Here is a 6,639-nt window from a genome sequence, read left to right on the forward strand (position 1 = left end):
AGAAAAAGCAGTTTTTGACTTTAAATCCTGCATTTTTGAATAATCTTTTTTTTTTAAATAATTTTTCAAGGGAAACAGTTCTTCTTTAGTTTTAAAATTCATAAATCAATTACTTGAGTATGCCACATGAAACCACTCAGTTGAAATGTTATAGCCAGGTAGCTAATCTACACCAATCTACAGCATATCCTAACTGCGTGAGACGTTTTTCAAAGAGTCAGTGATAAGTACGTCATATTAAAGACTAAATAGAGTCTATATTATTGCATAAGAAAGGCAATACCTCCAGGAATATATTGTTAGAACGTCTTATCTCTCTATTTTCTGTGTTTTTTTTTTCGAAGGAAGCACCTGACGTGATAGCCGCCATTTTGTAAAGCTGCAGTACGGAATTGTGGGATACGGCTTATTTCGGGAAACCCCTTCCAACCACGCGTTTGGTTTCTGCAGTAAGCAGAGCCTTAGACAAGTTGCGTAACGGGCAGTAAGCACATCGTCGCGAGCCAAGCTGCTGCAAGCTCCTGCTGTGCGCGGGTAAGGATAATTGCTCCCACATGGGATTTCTCAACAGGGAGACTTAGAACCAAAACGACCATCTATCTATCTAGATACATATCTGTGAATATCTGTAAAAAATCTATCAGTCGCCCTGGTCAAGAAGTTATAAAGAGAAGGAGTAGAAACGGGATATCAATTATCTCTCTCGTCCAATCAGATCGCACCATTCTTTTCAAAGTGGCGTCCTTTGAAATTCGATCCTCGTAACTGGTCTAATCCTCCACGCGCCTCCGCGTGGCTCAAGACGGAGAAGATGAACCAGTGCGTTTACTTCTTGATTTATTCATGTTTAATGCGAATATTTGGAAGTTACACTTAGAAAAACGCCAAGCCGAGCGATAGAAAGGTAAGTGAGAGTTGATAATATGCTTTGCGCATTGTTTTATGTACAGACGGTGGCAGTCAGTCAAATTTGCCTGTACAGAAACCAGCGTTAGCTCTAAGATCTGAGGCCGTTTCAGCCGGACCTCCATGTTTAGGACTTTTTTCTTCTTAAGTGCGTGATGTATGCATATAATTTATGTTTTTCTGGTTTGTTAAGCACGTGCATCATTACAATACATCATTTTGGTGTTAGATGAATCAATCCTTTAGATGAAAAAAATCGTTTTAAATAGACAACTTTTCATAGGACTTTTTTAAAATGGCGGGTCCAAAATTTGATGACAGGAAACTCTCTCGGAATTTTTTTCAATTTTTTTTATTGCAATATAATGTTTGCGGAGTTTCGTTAAGGATATAGAGTTATATTTGGTAATGATCAAGTACCTTAATACATAATCTACAGTTACCAGTTTCCCTATAACAGAGGTTGTGATTTATTATTTATTAAGGTTTTAGGGAATGTTTGTGTGTAAAGTTTTTTACGTATAACTATTAAAAACTCCATTTTTTCTAGGCTTGTCCAACGTGACTGTGACCAGGAATAACCATTTTGCTATTCCTTGATCTGCAATTAATATAACAGAAGTGCCTTTCATCTCAAATGCTGAATGGCAATGAGCACCATCACAACTTTTGACGAACTTTTAAGGGATAAAAACATTCTTGATCTGTGCTGGCTGTTGCTAATGATAGCATTAATTGGTAATCAGTGTACTGAAATTTGTCATATTATTTTAGGTTTGAACCACCAAAAGAAAGGTGTATGGGCATTTTTACAATCCTGGGCACTTTTCAGATTTTCCCAATTCAGATTTTTCCTTTGATACTGGACCGCAGGTAAATTTGTAAAATTTAATCTTTGGCTAAAATTGAAGAGTGGTCCAAGTTTTAAAAGGTTAATGAGTGAACTGTCTTAAGTATAAAATAAAGTAATCACCACATCAAAATAAAACCTAACCATTTTTGCCACATGTATTTTTGAATTGCTGTTAATCGCTGTTGGATGTAACAATATTGACATATCTTCATTGCTGGTACTTTGTTTTAGATGTTATACAAGTTGCGCAAAAGTTAAAATAAAGCAATATCAATCGATAAAAATATTTCTTTCATTTTTTCTAATGAATTTAAACTGTCAGTTTACTATTGGTTGGCCTCATGTAACAGACAAAGATATAAACAAAAATATGAATTAATGACATTTTATTTAGAATCATACTAAGTGCAATAACTTATTTTTATTTCCCCAATTTTCCTGTGCAAGCTTTTCTCTACCTGGTATATAAGCAAAAATGTGCAAAAAAGAAAGAAACGAGGCTGACATACGGAAATTGCAAGTACTACTGCTTTGTGCACACGGCTGTGAATTGAATGTGTCATTCCTAGATGAAGGTAAATTTCCTTTACGTTTATTCTAAATTGGAGCCTCTGCAGTTTCGTGTCATCTGTTTTTTGAAAGGGAGTTATAAATATTAGTTGCCAATTATCATTGCTTAATATATGCGTTTAGGTTTAATTCTTCGTTGAGTTCCTCTAGAGAGAGGAAATTTCAAACATCATTTATAATATCATTAATGTAGATAAAACATTTTTGCACCATTTTTATGGAAAACATTTTTTTCGTTTATTTTGATTTTGAGTTTTTCCATAATGGTTCTGATAGGATTTCTTCTGGGGTTACAATGTTTGTTCTGAATTTTACTCAAGGAATCAATAACTTTTTGTCAAAATGGGTTTTTAGTTGCTTGTAGTGTTTTAATCCAGATTTTGTGACATATTCTATTACCCCCAATTCCTGACAGTTCTCTGGGAAAAGCGTTTTCGACTTACTTTATTTTCTTCATCAAGAAGTCTTTTTAGTCATGAAAGTTTCAGTGCCTTCGTAAAAAGTTTTATCTGTGGACAAGGGGTCTCTCTGTCGTACGCCCATTTTCACCATAAAGAACTCCGAAAGATGGTAATTTTTGTATCATGGTGCGACCAAAATTAAAGAAAGATTTTCAAATATGCCTTTTTGTAATCGAGGAGAAGCTCTTTCTGTTAAGACGTACACCAGTCTGATGCATTCTCCCATAAATCGGCCTTTTACAAATCGAAACTGTGTATCGCTTATTTGTTTTTGTTTTTTTTTTTTTTTTTTCAAAAAAAAAATGTTCATGCGGTTTGCAATACAGGCTGAGAAAATTTTATAATCAACATTTCGCAGTGAAATACATCTCCATTTATTCAAATGGTCTTTATCTTTTCCCGCCTTAGCTAGACAGGTTATGAGGCCTTGCCTCTGACTTACATACATGTATATTGACATAAATTGTCCAATGAATGAAACGTGGAATGAGCGTACAATGAATTGTTTCAAGTCTAGTCGGACTAGAATAATTTATAGAATTCTACTGTGTATCCGTCGATACCAGGTGATCGGCCATTCTCCGTTTTCGTCAAAGCTTTATGGCATTCCAATATAATAATAATTTCTTTCTCCATATAGTCGCATTCTTCATCCGTTAATTTATTAATATGGGGAATGAGGGTTTTTTATAATATTTTTATTCTTTAATAATATCGTCTAATTTCGCCAATTTTGTCTTATCAGCTTTGACTAATTTTGCAATAGTTTTTTTTCTGTATAATTTCTCTTTCCTAGATTGCTGAGGTATCTACTTCTTTTCTCTTATTCAACTTTCCATCTGGATTTTGTTCTAATAATTATTTCTTCATCTTCTTTTCTCTAGTTCTTTCAGCAATATTTCTAATCTACCAATTTCGTCTCTTAGGAAGTCAGAATCCGGGTGTTTTTTCTTTACTTTTTCTTTTTTATTACATTTTTTGTATCGTAAATATTTTTTTTTGTTTCTCCCCTGATCATTGTTTTCAGCGTTTACCATAGGAGCTGATAATCTATACTATAGTCAACTTTTCCTGTATCGCCCATTTCATTAACTTACAATTGTGCACTGGTCTACAACGTCCCGTATACATTTTGTCTAAAATGGATTGCCACCCTCTACTATTTGACATGTATGAGCAGAATCCGACCTCTGCTCCCCACTCTTGCCTCCTAAATGTTTCATTATTCTTAATGATGTGGATATCTATTAGGGATGTTATGTCATAATTTGCTCTACTTCTGACAAAAAAGTCCTTCTTTTAATCGGGTATATTGCATCATTTTTTCCGTGCGATCAGCCATCCAGGTGACTTTAAGAGTTTCTGCCGCATACTTATATCCGGCAGGAATTATATAACATTGTATAAATAGAAGATTTATGTATACACATGTGTTTCATATATACTGTGATGTAGTTGTGCTGATACATGTAACTACTGACCTGAATCTGACTGATTCGTTTACGTACGCACTCCGACTTTCACTCGCATTTTCATTTTCATACATAAGCAGTTTTGCATCTTCTTCAGACATCTCAATTCATTGACGTGGTCATTTCTCAAAAATAACTACCCTTTAGTGAATTACAGTACGTACGTTTTCTTTGAGGGATTAGGGTTTTTATAATATTTTTTATTCCTAATAATATCGTCTAATTTCGTTTATTGTGTCTTATCAGCTTTGACTAATTTTGCAATAGTTTTTGCATTTTCATTTTCATACATAGGCAGTTTTGCATTCTCTGCAGACATCAATTCATTGACTTGGTCATTTACCCATCCACAAGAGTCTCCATCACACATAACTGCATTTAGGGCTACATCGGAAAAAATATATTGTATTTAATGGACTTGGTCAAAGACACGTGCATGATGATGGTGCATAAAATAATATTAATAATGTTTAGAGACATAAAAACCAATACAATTGCTCATGTGGAAATACGGAAAATGCACAGAACTTCTGGTGGATGGGGTTAAAAGTCATATCTTAAAGATGCTAGTGTTTGAAAAATAATTTTAAAAAAATTATATAAAAAATAACAAAAATTCCAATAAAGCTGCTATTCAATAAAATAAATCTAGCTCTATTAACAAGATATGAATAACCTCACTGAGTTTGAGAATAATAAGGCACTGTTATTCATCTGTAGCATTAATGTTGGCGTGACACAAATTATTTTCTGTTGTAAATTTATTTGCAATATTAAATAGCATTGACCCGCATAATTATCACCGATTCCTAATTATGTGACAAAGTAAGAGAGCTAATCCTTTACAGGGAAATATCAACGAGTGTTTTTGTAATCTCACCTAATGGCCACTTGAAAATAAATTACTAGGCAAGTGACTAGACCTGAATTTAGTTAGTGATTACCCAAGGGGCAGTGTCATACTGCACTGACCACTATCCATACAGTACCATCATATAGCACTCTGTAGAACTGCATTGCTTAAAAAAAAGGAAACAATCACACTGAATTTACAACACAAGCTGCACTTTTCAGTAAGTACAATAATTAAGTCACGTGGTTTTCCCTTGATGGTAATCCTGGCAGCTGTGTCCAAAATAGGCTTTTCTTCAACTTTTATGCAATATATCATAATAATCAACAGCATAATGACCATCAGTTTTTAATAATAAAGTAAAAGTATCATGGATATTTAGAAAATGTGGTTAGCAAAGGTCTTCAAGCCAATTTTTAGCTGAGGGGAAGAGGGATGAAAACGTGGGCTTAGAGAAAAAAGCAGTTATTTTAACAACACGGTAAGATAACATTTGATCTTCATGCAATTGGGGCAGAGAATACCTGTAGAAATCATAGGAGCATGACATGAAAACTTGTCACGGAACTTAAAGGTGAGAAATCGTGCTTAATTTGCAGTCAATTGGTTTTGAAATGTATGTTGCATCGACCGCTAGCGTGGCAAAGAGCGTCAGGGGAAAATAATTCCCGGAAAGCTATTAATCGTTGTCATGTGTAATTTTTGCATGTATGCAATCTGTTATGTCCATAACTAAGTGATATTGGGTGATTAATGGTATGTGCTGCAATTATAAGGATGTACAAGAATCTTTGAAGGACCTTGAGAAAACCAGAAAGTAGTTCGCAACTGACAACTGAACCGTACCGATCCACGACTGCTGTGCAAAGATGAATCTTTTTAAAAATATTGTGACAATTTTTAGATGTTTATATGTCCATCTGACATGAAATTCTACACATATGATCACACTAATTCACCTATTACATTGGGGGTAAGCACTAACCACTGACAAATGCCATGACAAAGGTGACGTTCTGACAGCCTCTTATCTGAGAGCTAAAAATCACATGCAAAAGAGACTGGCTATCAATTGCCTCAGGCTGGCAATCAATCGTCTTGAGAAACTGATCATATTATATCTTATCTCAGAAGCGCTTTTCCGACTGAGTATTGCATAATAATGTTAATTATTAGTAACTGAAGCTAGTCTTACCCCTGTATTTACCTGTCAGCTTTGTGATCGACTCACCTGAATTCTCGTTTCATCTTTTTGGGAAGATCTTATCAGTGAAAAGTGCTTTCACCATCAAAATGCTATGCTTGACCGATGAATGCATCACATTTTATTGTACATTTGCACATTTTTCTTTCTATGCTATTAGGCTTTTAAAATGTGCAATAGTGTGGGATTGCCGAGCAGTGTCATTGCAGCAAGGGGAGAAACAGAGAAACTGAGATGCTGGCATTGTCAGAAATGACAGAGCTCCTTCTAGTTGTAAATATATGTACATTGATGATCACTCAGGTCCACGCCTTACACCA

The sequence above is a fragment of the Lingula anatina genome, chromosome 9, assembly GCF_051362555.1.
Source record: "Lingula anatina isolate TDL-2025a chromosome 9, LinAna3.0, whole genome shotgun sequence".
In the NCBI taxonomy this organism is placed as follows: domain Eukaryota; kingdom Metazoa; phylum Brachiopoda; class Lingulata; order Lingulida; family Lingulidae; genus Lingula; species Lingula anatina.